We start from the raw sequence: 18,572 nt of genomic DNA, 5'->3' as shown, positions 1-18,572 counted from the left end.
TTTTCTGACATAATGTATAGTGAGGGTGTACAACATACTTGATCTTAGTAATAAAGTGAAAAGCAGTGACAAACAATAAAATTCACAATGACACTGGCTTTCCTGAAATGACCATTGACCTCAACATCAGGCTTCTTGTACTAAATGTGAAAGACACATCAACATACTAGATATGACATCTGTCCTTGTTGAAAAATTTGGTTATTTGACAATTTGACCCCTGGTGAACTCAAACGACCATTGACCTCCGCCCACAACATTAGGCTTTGGGATCAATGTGGTACAATTACATACAAAATATGCGATCTGTCTAAGCTTCTCTTGAGATATTATGTTTAGGAAGGTGAGCTAGTGTATAGAGAGACAGGTAAGAGGGGAATGAAGTAAACGTTTGGCGTTTGTTGACTTCAAATGAAGTACACCTCCACCAAAAGCAGTAATAGGCTCCTTAAATTTGATATGGTACCGTACATCTACAAACCAAATATGAGTTCTGTCCAAGGTTTCCTTCTGGCAATATCATGTTTACAACGCTTTCACAATTTGACCTGCTTCCCCCACATGACCTTTGACCTCCACCAAGATCAATAGGCTCCCTTTGCGCAATGTTATACTCCTTCAACCAAGTATGAGATCTGTCCCATCTGACCTTCTTGAGATATCGTGTTTACAAGGTTTGCACAATTTGACATCTGGTGACCCCAAATGATCTCCCCGAAAACAGTAGGCTTCTTGACCTCAATGTAGTTCTTCTTTACACCAAATATGAATTTGTCCGGCCTTTCCTTCTTCAGATATCGTGTTTACAAGCCTAGCTGGGCGTCAGAAACGCGCACACACACTCACATACGCCATCATGAAAGCAAAGGTTACGATTATCATCGAAACCAAAAATTAGGCGCCAGCTTTTACAACTGGTCTAATAACCATTATCAGTGTTGCAACTCAAACTTAAATGAGGTGAAAAGTAGACCCTAAGGAAATTAAAAACTTCATAATATCGTAATCTGATATGGAACATAAACCAATCACGGTTCACGAACCACTGCTTTACTAGGATTTTGAAACGTGCGTCCCTGAGACGTATCTGCTCGAAAATGTTAGAATGCAACAGATAAAAACTTGCTTCCGCTCATACACTTCTGTAATAAAACCTCAAGCCAAAGAGCTAGTATATGTTTCTTGAAGTCACGTAGAACATGACGAGATCCCATTGCTTTCATTTATAAAGTAATTAGTATGGTAGAGGTCTATATACACACAAACAATGCATTAAAAAGAAAACAATAGTTGCAGTACATATCAAGCAAATGTATAAATTAGAATGTTCAACAAAGCTGATGTTTATCCTGTTCTGGTAGGCTTAGACTAACCTTGGTGTATGTACAGTAGGCCAATAAAGCTATACTCCGATTTCTGATTAACTGATCTTTGAGGGCTCGGAAGTAGCAGTTTCCATCCCCTAAAACATGCTTTCTGACCCTCAAGCCACATCTATTCAAATTTGAAATAAGACGGTCGTGATGATGTTCTGTAATATTTTCAGATTAATATACGCAATTTTAAAACAAAAGATTAATCGTGATGTGATCCCAAAGCTAGTAAGTTTCCCAACATTTCGGCCCATACAGCCGGTGTATAGTTCTCGGCTAACCGGTTTCAATAACGTAAGGGGATGAGAGCCATTCAAAAGCGTCTCCAGATATAGGGAAAGGCAGATGGGATGTCAGTCTATGGATTTACTCCCCATCATGCAGGATCCGTCGTTAATGTATACATTTTTACAGTCCATGAGGTACTGTGTATAGATGCGACAAGCATGTTCTAACCTTTATGCCATACTTTTTTTGTACTGGTGATAGGGCGGTCGTAATAAGTTTCGTGACTGTAATATTACTAATGGTATTCTTGTAGGGGGGGGGGGGGGGGGAAGATAACACAACGTTAAAAAAGGATTAGTTGAAAGATTTTTCTTCATATATTGGTCTAGTGTTTTTTTTAATTTATAAGTCAAAATTTTGAGATTAAAGTCAAATTGTTGGATAAAATTTCAAAATTTTGAGATAAAAAGTCAAATGTTTGAGATAAAAAGTCAAATGTTTGAGATAAAAAGTCCAGATATTGAGATAAAAGTCCACATTTGGAGATTTGAGGACCCCCTTTTCCCCTATGTCCCTATTAAGCCAACGTAGAATTGGAATACCTTTGAATTTAATAATTTAATCTTGCTGTGACCATGCATCTACCTCCCCCCCCCCCCCTTCTAGATTCATGTCGGGTAGCCCGGTATTTCGTAGATTTGATGTTGTATCACGTTTCGGAAAATAACCGTTTACACTGGTTGCCCCGTGACAATGGAAGCTAGTCAGTGATTCAGGCCTAATTATCAATAGCTATCCAGATGGTCAGGGACGGGCGATCCCAAGCGCACCTTATTGGGCCAACACCTTGGCACCCCGTTCGCCAGTAGGCTCACTGCACATACTACATCAAAGTTCTACCACCCATAGAAGCCTTAAAATAACGATAAAATGTTTCAAACTTAGCATTTTCTGTCACTGCTACAGCTATACAACAGAATACATACGAACGTGTTGTAGTCCTATCACTCAGACACTGTATGCATATTGTGTGTCTGTTAGATGGAACACTCATCGCGTGCTTGTAGCATAGCAAAAAGAGCCACTTTGGACAGCGCATGCGGTACAAATCCATCATTCGTGTACAGAAATCACAAAATTCCTGTCGACTGACTGAACTTGCGATCTATAAGAATTTTACATAGGGAGGAACATAAGAGTTGTAACAAATTGTGACCCAGTATAGGTAACTGGTTTTAAAATGTGCACAAGTAGAGGGGACATTTGATATTGTGTCCCCCTATCTCAAAAAGACACCCATGCTTGTTTGGCGCATGTGGTGTATCGTCCCAAGATCATGCTGCTCAAAGCTGACTGAACAGCAGATCAAACCATCTATTAGACAAGTCTAGCAACTGGGCTTAGATTTCAGGTTTGCTCCCTCCACAATGTACCATATACCAGAAGAAGTTTTCACTTTTTAATATTTACAGTATCGTGTTGCATTTGAAAGTTTTGGAGATAGCTTACTCCAGAAATTCCCATTTATCTGACTCTCAGATTATCTGAGAGCATTTCAGATCCTCATCAATTTGATGGTGAGGCAAGAGTTGATTAGATGCAATTAGTCAAATAATGACAAACAAAATATCCACACAAAAAAAACGAATTTTCTTTTAATTTACATCAGAGAACAGAGAAAAACAAGTTACTTAAGTTCATGTAGGTAAGCTTTGTAAGTGCATATTTTTAATATGTTTGCACGTCAATTATGGTTGGACTCAAATTAAGTATGGATCATGTATATTATGTTTCATTGATATTTACTATTTACTATACTTATGTTACTCTGTTTTCTTATTAATCACCTTACTCATGTCAGAAATAATGATTAAACAATCAAGTATTAATGTGTAAAGAAAGTTTAAAGTACAGTAGTTATTTATAGACTTTTCCTCATACTTGGGATTATACCACTCATACTCTGAACAAGCTAATTTCGTCAACTGTACTGGTACTCTGGGCTATGTACTCATACTCTTTCTAAGATTTAATTTGATATATTTATACTCAAACGCGGGCGTAGTTTTGCACTCACACTACAAGTATGTTGGTTTCATTTGCCACACAACTTAAACCTTGATATTAACTTTAAAACTAACAGTTCTAAGATTGATATGGATTACACAAGTGTACTTTCTTTTTAATGAGCTGATGGAATGGATGTCGTCAGTTATGATGGACGGATATTTTTTTCTTCTACTGAACCTCCGTTCTTCCTGCTGAATTGAGTTGGTCCCTGCTGTTACAGCCTGCATCCACTCGGCATCAGCCTACGCCCTGATAACCCCCCAGATTCCAGGCTTCATTCTGCTTAGGCTAAAGCTTGCCTTACCATTCGTCCAGATTTATCAGAATTTTTCCAGTTCTTGCACAAAATTATATCGTCCCTCAAGCAAGCTAGAGTGTCCAGGTTTTCTTAAGGTCTTTAAAAATGTAACTTTCTTTCAATACATAAACTTAAAAGTATACATGCAGTGTGTGTCTATATGTGAACTTTTCGGAAGTATGGTAGCCTATACAATTAATCGTTTCCAACTTCAGACAAACGTGATTGATAGCTGCTTAAAAGCTTCACAAGCTTGGCGGGAAGAGCCGTGCAATAAGAGGTCATTATATGTCATTTGCTAAATTTGTTGCTATCGTGGGAGAACAAACCATGTGATGCAAGGGTATACCAACAACATTTCTTTTCTGAGGCATTCTTGGGAGAGTGAGGGGGGGGGGGGATTCCAGAAAAGTCCCAGTACCTAAAGTGAATGAACCTGATCAGAATCTAAATAAATGTATTAATTTTGTGATAAAAGCGAGTTTTCCATGGATGGAACCAACTAAATTTAATGGTAGCCTTGGTTGTCAGAACAACTACCAGCAATACTCCCCCAAAAGGATAAGTCATGCCATGCAGGTATATGTATAACTTGCACCAGCAAACTGTCATGGAGGTATACGTTCACAAAGAGCCGCATGTATGTTTTGAGTACTGGAACCCTATTGTGTTTGGTCAATATGCAACATTGTTTGATTCTGAAGAGTACCCCTCTGTCCCCTCCTCCCCTGTCCCCCTTCGTGCTGCGGTTCCATTCGTGTGCTCCGAAAGTGTGCACGAAGTCACACAGAGAGAGGAGCACTATCGATGCACAGTATTGTGTATGCATTCCGCAATCTTTAGTCCAACCCGTCGTGCACGGTTGAGAGCAGGCTTCTAGTTTCTCATACGTTTCTCATACAATAACACATGATGGTCACCTGCATATCTATGATATTTCCATTTCAGGTTTTCTTTTGTTTAGCGAAAGTCCACCAAATATGTGGAAGAGGCCAAAATAAAACTAGATAGGTCATGGTAACGGTTGGAAACATTAGATACAAGTTTTTTTTTGACAGTCTTCGCGAATCCTGCTTATTTGTAGTGGGTGGGTAAAAAAAGCAGGGGGAAGGGGTGCTTTGCTTTCCCGGCGCCCGTTTGCTGTGTTATGTTGTCATAAGGACTTCACACTGCAACAAGTCAAATAGGTTTCCCAGCGATACTCGTACGAGAATAATTCATCACAGGGTATGAACATAATTTATCACAAAGAATGAGAATAATTCATTCCATCGGAGAGTATAATTCATCACCGAAAAACACAGTGATAATTTATCATCGAGTTATGAGAATATTTCATCATACTGAATGAGAATAATTCATCACGCCGTGTGAGAATTATTCATAACGGTATGTGAGAATAGTTTAGCAGAGAAATTTAGCACAGTGTATGAAAATATATTATCACAAAGCATGAGAAGAATTCATGACAGGGAATTAGAATTATTCAGCATGTCGTACGAGAATTATTGAGCATATCGTATGAGATTAATTCATCTCAGCGTTTGAAACTAAATTATCACAAAGAATGAGAATAATTCATCACAGTATATGCGAAGAATTCATTACAATATATGAAAATTATTCAGCATGTCGTATGAGAATTATTGAGCATATCGTATGAGATTAATTCATCACAGGGTTTGAAAATAATATATCACAGTATATGAGAATAATTTCATCACAGTATATGAGAATTATTCATAACAATAAGAGAATAATTCATAACAGGGTAAGAGAATGATTCAGCATATCGTATGAGAACAGTAGCGTAACTACTATGGGCTCGGACCGTGCTGAGCCGGGGCCCCGACCAAAATGGGGCCCTCGCTATATTGATGCACAGAAAAGGGGTACCTCTTTGGATAGGGAGGGCCCGTTTTTACTGGGAGGGAGGGCCCGTTTTTACTGGGAAAGAAAAAAATTGCAAGACTGAATGTTGTTTCTCCCTCATACAACTTGTAAGATGTATCCAGAAGCCGAATTCCTCAATCATCATTCCATGGTTTATAGTTAGAAAGAAGTTTTATAGCTATGTTGATAGTATTGTTCTGCCATTTCTCTTGATGTATTTTAGCATTAAAACATATTTTTCAGCTGGAAACAATGTGTAAATGCTAAATGGCCATTCAAATGTTCTAAACCAAGACCCCCTGCATTGATGCTGCGTAAATCTTTAGACCTTTGCCCATGGGCGTGCCGCAGGGAGGGCAAGGGAGGGGGCACTTGCCCCCTTCCCCTGTAAATCAAAATTGAAAAAAAGTTAAACATTTGACATTTCAATGATTTCACCCAACCAACAGTTTTCTAGTTATGTTCATTGCATACGGTCCCATAATGCATTACAGAAATTATCCAAAATCCTAAGACATGAGATCTCAAAATAACCGATTGTAAATGCAACTTGAAACGCCCGGGAAGTGTCTTTTCCGACGACCTAGGAGTACTTTTTGGCCAACAAAAATCGTGGTATGCTCCGCGCCAACCGATGGTGTTCTTGGTATTTCAGTAATGGCAGTTTTCTCCATCTGTTTATTGTTCATCTGAATGTAGTTTATTGACTGGTAAAACAAATAGAATAAAGAACAATGAATCGGATAACATTCTTCCGAGATCAAACTAGTTTTATCCTGAGACGTGTACAACGAAAAGATCGACCGAAGAGTTGAAGACATCCCCGAAGATGTGTAGTATCTGTTCTCTTTCGAGGGGAACGGTGATACACACCTGACGGGCACTGGGGTTGAGAGCGGATCGGACGTTCGGTAGTTTGGTTCTCGTGCTCATGTTCTTTCCTGGGTGATTTTTCTTAAAAAATTATCCCCGGTATTCACTCATGGAAAATGATCGACAGGTAGATTTTGCTGTAACTTGATAACTCACTTAAATAATTAAATAATGAATAAAGCAGAATTTTGGTCATGATTTGTTATAATACAAAGAAAACAGACAACTTTGAGACCAATAATGTTTCTGTAGCTATGCCAATATTTCTCAAGACATGTATCGTTAAATATACTTAATTTCTAGAACATTCGTTTAGGCTAACTTGATGGTGATGTCGGCTCCTCATTGCAGTTCTCAAAGTTAATGTTAATCAGTTGCTTTTAAGGTCAACCAGAATATGTTCGTTAAACTTCATATAAGCAACAGAGCACACTTGGATGGCATTCAACACCATAAGTCCTTAATTTTTTTAAATAAATTAGAACATGTCATTTGAGACCATATCATCTTAATTTTTCCCATTGAGTTGTGTAGTGCAACTGAGGAACTAGTCTGATGGGATGTGTAATAAACTAAAAGGTCCAGTCACTTTAACTAGTGAACCTCAACTGTTTAAAGGGTCATTCCAAAACACAAACAAAAAATAAATAAATGTGCTATAGGAATACAACCCTAGCTAGACTGAGAGCAGTGGCTTTTTAACGGTCCACGGCATATCAAAGTTAGTTTTGTTTCTGAAGTTATCAAAAAACAATACGCGGTATTTTTTATTGTGAATCTTAAACAAAGTTCTTAAGAATCACTGTTTCCGAAACTACGTACTATCCGGTATGACAATTTGCTACAACACTGTGGCTTAGAATGGGACCACATTGACTCTGGAATACTGGGTTTTCTTGCAAAAGTGATATAGATTGATTTCTATATGTATATTAAAATTTATCTTATGGTCTTGCTTGCTTGTATGTCTCTGGTATTGCAACGAATATAATGCTTGTTTTGGTGTAGGTTGTGTAAATCTTTACCAACACATTTATGTCAAACAATGAGTTTAATTAAGTTCCTGCAAACCCTTGTGAACCGCATGACTGTTTGAATGTGTTGCTTGGCTTACCACAAATAATCTATTAAAATGAAATCCATTCCACCTTCAGAGTGATAAGAAGAAAAAAACGGCCTTTAAGGAATTCGATGGCGCTAGTTTGAAACAGGGTGTTTTTTAATATAAAATAATTATATGGCCTTTAAAGGCATCCGTAGATTCACTTTTAGGAGAATAGCGCCTCATCAGGCCACGTATTCAGTGGACGGTGGCTGCAAGCATGCCGGTCGCAGAGAGTGTCCCCACCTCTGGCCAAAGGCAAGGATTCACGCACGCCACCTAGTACGCTTCTGGTCGATTTGACCGACCCTCTGCGCATCCTCCCGTGTTCTTTTGCGACAACAAGGGAGACATGGTACGGGATCCTAGGCCACAAAAAGCACCATGCCACAGCCAGAGGTATTATCGCTAGAGGCCTGTCTTGAACCCTAGCCACGACTTACACGACCGACGAGGAATGAGTCTTTCGTCACCCTCTTAACAGCATCGGCCATCACATCAGCTAGTAAATTAAATGGTTGAATTAATATATCAAGACTTCAGCGTCGACTACTGAAAGAGAAAAAGAAATTATAAACGTGTATAACCAACCATTGGTGGAGTCGAACTCAGTTCATCAGATTACCAGTCCACTGCTCTACCCTCTGAGCCATTTGACAAATTAACTTTTAACGAGCTTAAATTGATATTATGGGTTGGATACAATCTATTGGTAACAGTGAATGACACTGCCTTCAACGAAATCTCTATTCATCCTGTTTCACTCTCATTAGAACAACGGATCTGAATATCTTTATTAACGAGAAGCTCACGCTTCAATGTCTTGTTTACATTGCAGCAAGCAGTAAGAATGTCGTTTCCTTTCAAGACGTAAATGTACAATAGGCTTATGCCCCGATACTATCGATGACTTCGAAGCAAGCAATAAAAGAAAAACGGATTCCGTGAAATCTTCTAATTCACAAAAGGTTGCTTAAGATTATGCTCGCAGGAGAGGTCTTGTTGTAAGCTGACTCCCTTTTCAACTATATTCTATGCAGACGATCAAGAACTGGGATTAAACCTGAAATTTCAACAAACAATACTTATTCACATTTCAAGAACTTTATGAATTAGGAAGTGACAATACTTATTACGTCAAACACGTTAACTACATGTGACTAATCTTATTTAGAGATCTGAATTGCTGGAAATAGCACAGTAATTCTAAACCCGAAACAGAACTCATAGGGTTTTGAGTTTATGCACGTAGATTTGGGAAACACGGGGATCGGGAATTCGTCAACTATACAAGACTTTGTTTAGTCCCCAGTGACCTGATCAGTAGCGTAACTACTATGGACCCGGACTGTGCTGAGCCGAGGGCCCCGACCAAAAGGGGGCCCTCGCTATACTGATGCACAAAAATAGGGTACCTCTTTGGTTAGGGAGGGCCCGTTTTTACTAGGAAAGAAAAAGTCATGCAAGACTGAATGTTGTTTCTCCCTCATACAACTTGTAAGATGTATCCAGAAGCCGAATTCCTCAATCCTCATTCCATGGTATATAGTTACAAAGAATTTGTATAGCTATGTTGATAGTATATTGTTCTGTCATTTCTCTTGATGTATTTTAGCAATAAAACATATTTGTCAGCTGGAAACAATGTGTAAATGCTAAATGGCCATTCAAATTTTCTAAACAACTTGCACCCTCCCCCTGGAAAATCAAATGCTTATTACCTGTCATCATAGCACTGTGTGGAATTGTTACTATTTAGGTGATAATTTTACCAAAGTTTGAATTAATTTTAGTTTTTAAGCACAATGATGTATTTGGTGATCAAGGAAAGATTGGACGTATATGTAACCTTTTTTTTAAAATTATTCCCGCAGAGTTGTGTTCGAGATTAATCCAAGGCAAAGAAATCACACAGATGAAGTATGAACTGAGAGGTCGTTTCATGGTTGTTATTCATTTTTGGTATGACTTTTCACACGAAGTATTTTACACGTATGGTCATTCAGTAACAGGCCATCTACATACTGTACAAAATTTAGTTTTTTATGTTTATATATGTTCACCCTCGCAAGACAGACTTTTACTTTCTCTAGCTAATTAATAAAACTCCCGATAAAGTAACAATGCCCATCATTCTCATAAATATCTCCATCATTCTCATAAATATCCATAAAAGATGGAAACACTTCAAACGGTGCATTTTCAAATCAAAGTTCCTGAAAACATCTTAGAGCAGGAGACCGAAATTCATATAATACCGTATCAATTAGTTCATGATTCCTATAGAAATATTCTTCTCGTGTACTTCTCCTTTAACGTCAATATTAATCACACATATAAGTCAATAATAAAAGTATAAAAATGTGTTGATGATTTGGAATTACATTAATGCCTTACTTTACTGGTTTATGACACAACATGTGACACTAAATGACGGCGCTGTTTGCTTTTGTAACGTTTTGCAACGAGTGTTGTGTAGATAGATGCCATACATACTGCTCTGTTGCAACATAACGTTATGAACATTATCACACACTTTGAGCATTTCTATGGTGGGTTTGGAATAAATTATTTCGATGATTTTCATACTTTTTCATACTTTTTCATACCATTTACAACCTATTAATATATGAGTATCTTACTTTGCATATAAGAATCGGGGCGAATAATGAAAAAGACGGATCTTCTCACGACGGGAAAATTACTTCATATAGCTGTGTAATGGACGACCCATATATCCTAACATTAGTAAATTTCACGTGTCTCCGTGTAGGTGTTTATAATGTACAATAATGCGAACTCTTTATTGTTGTGAGCCTGATGTATAGGTCAATTAACGGAATGATGCCAAGAACATGCAAATAATTGTGGTTATCGTTTTATTCCTTTTAAATTTCTTTCAAAAACAATTATCATCGTAGTGAGTAAAATATTGCTTACTTTTACATATATACTGCAGTAATGACAATTGAACCGGCGGTACTTCTTACTGCTCTTACACTGAAGAAAACCATTTCAAAAACCAATACGAAAATTTAAATAACAAAAATAACTTGTGGAACGTAAGACAATACCTGATACCTGATCTGATGACAGGTTCGGTTATGCATAATTTTATCGACGGAGTGCAACCAGCTACTGTATTTTCCAACACATGCGGATTAGACTGGAGTTGGAGCATTTCATATCTCTGCCTTTGTGGTGACGCTAATAAGGGCGCCCTTACATTTCACATATGTCCCTATCTATGATTAGTCGAAAGACAAAGCTTATCTATTGCTAGTCGTAAGATAATGTAATGCAGAGACTGAGATAACAATTCGGCTTCTAGTGAAGTATGAAATAACCTGCCCGTCTGGATCTAATATTTTGTCCTTGGGAATAACGATTGATCTCAAAAAATGAAATCATCATAAAACAGAAAAAGTACACCTTTGGTATCAACCTCAGTTACAAAGAAATGTCATACTTGGTCCCCTTAACTGTTAAATAAACCGCCAAAACAATCAATGTACGATTCGTGCTCAGCATTTCTACATGTGCGATAACAACAAAATGCAAAAGCCACATTACGCAAACAAGTAAGTCCACAGTGCCCATAATCTCTATAGGGAATGGTTTAAGTTTGACATATGTTAACATGCACATTTAATCTGCTACACCTGTCTTATTTGGGACGATCAACTGTGGTAATGCATCTTGTCAAGATACTGTTTGTATTTAATGCTAGACGTGTTAAAATCGTAACTTCTGATCCAGTATATAGAGACAAGCTTTTAGAGCAACCTATAGGTATAATTTCAAAGAGGGAAAATTCCGTTTTATGTACGTACAAAACAGAATAAAAAGATACAATAAAGGGCGACTTTATATATGTAAATATTGATATTTGTTGGTTCGCAAAATCTGTCACGTGTCTTAAAATATGGCTATATCTACTCATGTTTACGTTACGACTTGTACATTCCTGATTATGCAACTTAGCTTGATATTGAACTGAGGTGCCTTGATTGATCTTGATAACTTAGGGAACGGGAATGGCGACGGGTGTGCTGTTTTGTACATGACAATGTGCACTTGACACTTAAAGCATTAGAAATTATTATTTACGATTTCAACTGCGCATGTGCGTGTGAAAATTTCCGGTCAGGTCAACAGACGCAAACACAATCAGGTATAGCATATGTGCACACTGCATACCTATGATAATAACATACAACGTTTACTCAGTCTTATAGTTTGGTGAGTATAATATGCCTGGAGTTATATTCGATTTATATCAGAAAGCTTATATGTATTTTTCAAATATATTAATATCCATATTTCATGAGTAAGGAGAAACAAAGTCAAACTTACAACAAAAAGTAATAGAGTTTGATAGCCGGAAAAAAACGATTATCCTATGTCAACATCATTAATAGAGTTTGATAGCCAGACTTACCATTCTCCTATGTCAACATCATAATAGAGTTTGATAGCCAGACATACGATTCTCCTATGTCAACATCATGAGAGAATTTGATATCCAGACATACGATTCTCCAATGTCAATAGCAGAGTTTGATAGCCAGAAATACAATTATCCTATGTCAACATCATAATAGAGTTTGATAGCCAGACATACGATTCTTCTATGTCAACATCATAAGAGAATTTGATAGCCAGACATACGATTCTCCAATGTCAATGGCAGAGTTTGATAGCCAGAAATACAATTATCCTATGTCAGTATCAGAATAGAGTTTAATAGCCAGACTTACCATTCTTCTATGTCAACATCATAATAGAGTTTGATAGCCAGACATACGATTCTCCTATGTCAACATCATAAGAGAATTTGATAGCCAGACAAACGATTCTTCAATGTCAATGGCAGAGTTTGATAGCCAGAAATACAATTATCCTATGTCAGTATCAGAATAGAGTTTAATAGCCAGACTTACCATTCTTCTATGTCAACATCATAATAGAGTTTGATAGCCAGACATACGATTCTCCAATGTCAATGGCAGAGTTTGATAGCCAGAAATACAATTATCCTATGTCAGTATCAGAATAGAGTTTAATAGCCAGACTTACCATTCTTCTATGTCAACATCATAATAGAGTTTGATAGCCAGACATACGATTCTCCTATGTCAACATCATAAGAGAATTTGATAGCCAGACAAACGATTCTCCAATGTCAATAGCAGAGCTTGATAGCCAGAAATACAATTATCCTATGTCAATATCAGAATAGAGTTTAATAGCCAGACATACGATTCTCGAATGTCAATATCAAAATAGAGTTTGATAGCCAGAATTCTCCTTTGTCAACATCATAATAGAATTTGATAGCCAGACATACGATTTTCCTATGTCCACATCATACTAGAGTTTGATAGCTAGACATTTTTTTTAATTGCAATAAGTCTCCAATTTTCGGCAATCGTATCAAATCTTAAGAATATTATTTGCAAACTATGCCACTCTCTGGGAGCCTTTCACCAGTTTTACTTTAAATAAAGAGTACGTATTGATTCCATTCGAGGCTAAGAATATATCGTCTATAAATTTGTGCACATTAGTGTTCAAAATTTCCACTTTTCTTCACTTTTTAGATCAACTGACAAGTCAAGATATTATTAAAAATAATCAAACTTAACCAAAGCAAACCACCCCCCCCTCAACAAAAATCAAACAAATACACACACACAACCCCCCCCCCCTCACTATGCTCGCAGAGCAGTATCAAAGATAGACCGAAATCAACCGACGCCAACCCCTGCCCCCCACCACCCGCCCCCCCCCCCCAACAGAAACATAAATTGAGAGGTACAGACACTGACTCTCGAGCTATTAGTTGATAGCAGTCGATTCTTACTTGATAGAAGTGAATGACAATTTTAAGAAGATTATCATGTTGGACACGCTTAGGTTTTGAAAATTGATTTCCTCTTCAAAAGCTTTAACGCAATTTGTTTACCTCGCTATAACGTTTAGGATTTGACGACAGACATGACAGAAAGAGACAAAGAAAGAGATAAAATCTTTGATAAAGCAGAACCAGTATATTTGTCGAGTGCTACCAGGCAGTCTACCTCATCATGGTATCACCAGCTGCAGTATGTGTACGTCCTTCACAGATATGTGAGCACGTGGGATTGACAATACAGAAAACAACTAGTCACACTTCTACTCCAACAACTTACAGATAATCTACAGTATACGTGTAGCTGTTTAAATATCTTACAGATAATCTACAGTATACTTGTAGATGTTTCAATGGCTAACAGATAATCTACAGTATACTTGTGGTTGTTTTCATAACTTACAGATAATATACAGTATACTTGTAGCTGTTTCAATGGCTAACAGATAATCTACAGTATACTTGTAGGTGTTTTAATAACTTACAGATAATCTACAGTATACTTGTAGCTGTTTCAATGGCTAACAGATAATCTACAGTATACTTGTAGGTGTTTTAATAACTTACAGATAATCTACAGTATACTTGTAGGTGTTTTAATAACTCACAGATAATGTACAGTATACTTGTAGGTGTTTTAATAACTTACAGATAATAAACAGTATACGTGTAGGTGTTTTCATAACTTACAGATAATCTACAGTACACGTGTAGGTGTTTTCATAACTTACAGATAATCTAGTTCATAACTAACTTTGAATTAAAACCATGCAATTCAGTCCGACAGATATTATGTTTACATGTTCCTTCCTATACCCATCCAGGGACCTACTATAGCTCCCTGCTACACCAAACTAAAAACTTGAGCAAGTTTAAGAATGATATCACATAGCCAACCGTGCTTGAATGATTAATATTTTTCTGGCTCATTACATATATACTTCAATGAGGTGGTATTTTTTAATTTTCGTTTATTACAAGATCGTTTTAATACAGTTTTCACATAACATAATATACTTACATTGTTTTAAGTAAGAATTTTGTTAACTCTCGCAATAAGTGAACAGAAAACATAGGAGAAAGAGATATTTTTATCTTCACAGTTGCACTTTAACATCAGTAAATGAGACACCAAAACATCATTATTGGTATGTGTTGTAGAAATAACTATCATGACAACTTTCTTCCCAAACAGCTAAAAATAAAAATCATTCCATTTGGGAGATATCATTTGAGAGAAATCACAGGAGGAGGTATCACAGATCTTCGGTCACAGACAAGGACGAGGACTTGATCAATTCTAAATATGACGTCATCAAGTTACATGTACTGTTATGAAATAGTAATACTGCCTCTTTGATGTTCCTGGAACACTCCATCGAGAGACCGTACAGCCCCTTTAAATATTTATCTGGGTCGAGGATTCAGTTTTCCCACGAGAAGTTTTAACTATCTTATTGAATCATGTTACAGGGCCTTTTCCCAAAATAGATCCGATGTATCTGTGGAACATTCGAGAAGGCTCTTCTCACGTGGTATGTGGAATTTCCATAAAAAGGGGTGGACTTCCAAACTCCCAACCAATCAGGGCCGATCAGTCTTTTATCCACTGATATTTATATCGTTAGCTAATACAGGATGGGCAGGTTATTGGCTGCCTTCTGACTATGCGCAGTGGGATTTTCGGCTGAAGTGTTTTATAAAAAGCGGCATGGTTCCGCAAGTTCGTCACTTCGAGTTGCGTATTGACGGAGTCAGATCATTGTAATTTTGTTTTGTTTGTAAGAGAATCGACAGAGAAGAAATTATACCGAATCACTAATCAAATCCTATCTTGTCAACTTGTTTTTGTGAGAACTGTCAGTGTTTTTTTCTATCGCCCGTTCGAGACGTCTCCTGAAGAAGCGTAGAATACGGCATCAAGATAACCCCAGTACCTCTCTCTCTCGCGAGTCCCGATATAATATTACAGTACGCCACTCTCTCTCCCCCTTACTTATCAATTTCATTTTTATCTCAATACGTTACATGTATAGAGATATTGTAACAGTAAGTGGGACTTTCTCTTCTCTTAAAAATTTTTCAGCGTCTTCAAACAAAGTTCTTTTTCTCTGGAATTTCCAGAGCAAGAATATATCATATAGACCAACAAAAGTTATTATTTTTTATTCCAGAATTGTATCTCATTCTGTGACTTTTTCACCGATTTATGTCCAAATCGGGCCAATTTGGACTGAAAACACACTTTGGCAGACCTGTTTGGCACACGCTCCAAAACTTATGTTTTATGAAAGAGAATAGAATAGAACTGTCTTTCAACAGTGGTATCGTCTAAGATAGGGTCCTATATATTATATATTTTATTAAAATTTTAAACTTTCATTTGTTGTTTACAGGTAGGTATTAATAAGAATTTTACTACGTGTATATGACATTTAATGGCTTTTATTTGCTTTATTTGATGTTTAAATGATTTTTCTTTCTTAAAACAACACTGAGCTGCCGCCCCTACTTTTAGTAAAAAGGTCCGTTTTTGATGATTAAGCCCCGCCCCCAAGTCTGTTTTGTAGCAGATTGGCTATGACTCATAACAGCTACATGTTAGATATACGAAAATGGCTACCCTCGCGAACAATTTTCTGTTCTGTAGTTAGGTACGCGAGGTGTTAGTGTATTGCATGCTAATTACATTCTGTACTGCTGAATTCTACGTAGGCTAGTGAATTTAATTTATATTAGGCCTTCGTTTTTGTAACACCCATTTAAGGATAGTACTGGTGTTCAGGTACCTTTTCAGAGCAAGGGCCATGATAAGTTTGTTTGATTGCCCTTCATGTATTTTGTATAATTACGTATACACATTCTTGTATTTCTGAAGGCTACTTACTGTAGGCCTAGTGCAATTTAAAAATATATATATATAGGCCTAGGCCCCTAGGCCTATTAGGCTTTCAGTGATAGCCACATTAGCATTGTACTGGTGTTCAGACAGCTTTTCCTAGGAAGGACCAGGGTAAGTTTGTTTGATGGGTACGTATTTAAGAGGAGCCGGCCATAGCATCACAACTTTGATAAGACTATAAAAATTGTATAAGGTTATGTTTTATTTATAAGGATATAAGATGTATAAGGTTATAAGAAGTATGTTTAGCTTTCTTTTGAACCTGTAATGTTTGACATCAAATGTACAAAGAATTAAAATAAAATAACAAAATGGAGAGGAACTGAGGTGGCTATTAGGGGAAGAGGAGGCCACCTATCACTTGCATATAAAAACTTGTAATCTTCTTTTACATTATTTTTTCCAAGTCATAAATCCATGAAATCTTCATGTCCGAAAAATTGAGATGGAAAAACGTGGGTTGTTGTGATATCTAGAAGTGAACACAGTTTTGATGGTAGTCACCACTACAGTCTTCAGTAACATACAGTAGGTCAATAGGCCTAGCTCTCAAGGCAGGCATCAAGAATATGGTCGAGTTGTTCGCCTCTTCTAATTTGGCTGTTGTCATTGACGTCAAACTATATGACCAAAAAGTCCAACAGAGACTGACCTAAGATGAAGGATACCACATAAAAAACAAGTTCTTAAATATTCTATGACATTACTAAACCTTGCAACGTCGTTCTTTCGACTAACAGGCAATGAGCGCTAAAGGCAAGACTAGCAGGATAAAGTGTAACCTGCAGAGACTATTCGTGGCAAAGTAGCAAAAATGCAAGTTATATATTTGTTGTACCATGATTGATATTGATAATTGTAGAGACAGAGCAAAGATTTGAAATTAGGAATCAAAATTAAAACTTCCAGAATTGAGATACTGCATCATTGATGCTCTTGTTTATTTTCTGTAATGGAGCTGAGTTTTGAAAAAGGATGAAACTAAAATATTGCAGCTGTTTATATGACCTGATGTCATCTGTTCTTATATATCATGGCATTAATTTAAATGTTAACACTTTCCAAATTCTGCCTTGAAAATATGAAAAGAAAAACAAGAAGAAAGTAAAAGATTTCATGTTCCAGTGGCACTATATGAACATATGACGTCACAAATTTACAAAATGGCAAATCCAACATTCGACTTTCAACAAGTTAGTTTCAATGAGTCAGATCCTTTTGCACTTATTGTCCGATAAACTACATTTCGATTTGTATGTCTGCAGTCTGCAACGGAGCAGTCTAGACAGGTACAGGATAATTTTCGGTATCATCAATAGCGCCATCACTCATCGATCTAGGATTGGACGCGTAATCATATACGTATAATGTAAATAGCTGGTTAAAATGAAAAAGATGCATTTTGAAACCGCGCTGTAAAACCCAATTGAACCATTCAAAATATAGACAGAACCGTACACTCACCATGTTTGAAGGGTTGTGGAGCGATTTCGAGACCGACTGGATTTTTTCAGAGCAAGTTCAGTAACTGGTCGAGCAATGTTCCGAAAATATCAAACAAACACAGCTATTTGCTTTATAAGTACAGCTACTGCTGTATTTTTGTGTCCATTTTGTTCTTGTGTAATGCGCTATATGATTATAATTATGATTATGATTACAGTTATGATTATGATCATGATTTAATTATGATAATGATTACGATTAAGATTATTATTATGATTATTATTATAATAATTATTTTAATAATTATTATTATAACAATTATTATTATTATTATTAGTGGAGGTTGGCGATGTACCGGAATCCTATATCATTCTAGCGTAATATTATCCATATCTGGGTAATGTAGACGAAAGGGAGAAATAGAGAACGATTTTTTCGTTTTAATGCTCTACGTTCATGGGTGTTGGACGATG

At 36.9% G+C, this 18,572-nt stretch overlaps 1 long non-coding RNA gene across 5 annotated transcripts in view; it reads left to right on the top strand.

Annotated features, from left to right (window-relative positions):
• LOC139978013 (uncharacterized) overlaps positions 1 to 15,751 on the top strand; it is a 42,688-nt gene extending 26,937 nt beyond the window's left edge. For 2 of the 5 annotated variants that reach the window (XR_011796880.1, XR_011796876.1), the window contains 2 exons: positions 8,676 to 8,841; positions 9,712 to 15,751. This is a non-coding gene — a long non-coding RNA (uncharacterized lncRNA). The remainder of the gene's footprint in view (positions 1 to 8,675; positions 8,842 to 9,711) is intronic. The other 3 variants (XR_011796879.1, XR_011796877.1, XR_011796878.1) reach the window with 3 other exon arrangements.
• The last annotated feature ends 2,821 nt before the right edge of the window (positions 15,752 to 18,572 follow it).

Source organism: Apostichopus japonicus, chromosome 12, assembly GCF_037975245.1.
Source record: "Apostichopus japonicus isolate 1M-3 chromosome 12, ASM3797524v1, whole genome shotgun sequence".
NCBI lineage: Eukaryota > Metazoa > Echinodermata > Holothuroidea > Aspidochirotida > Stichopodidae > Apostichopus > Apostichopus japonicus.
The sequence above is the reverse complement of the archived record's forward strand: the minus strand, read 5'-3'. Positions and strand labels throughout refer to the sequence as shown.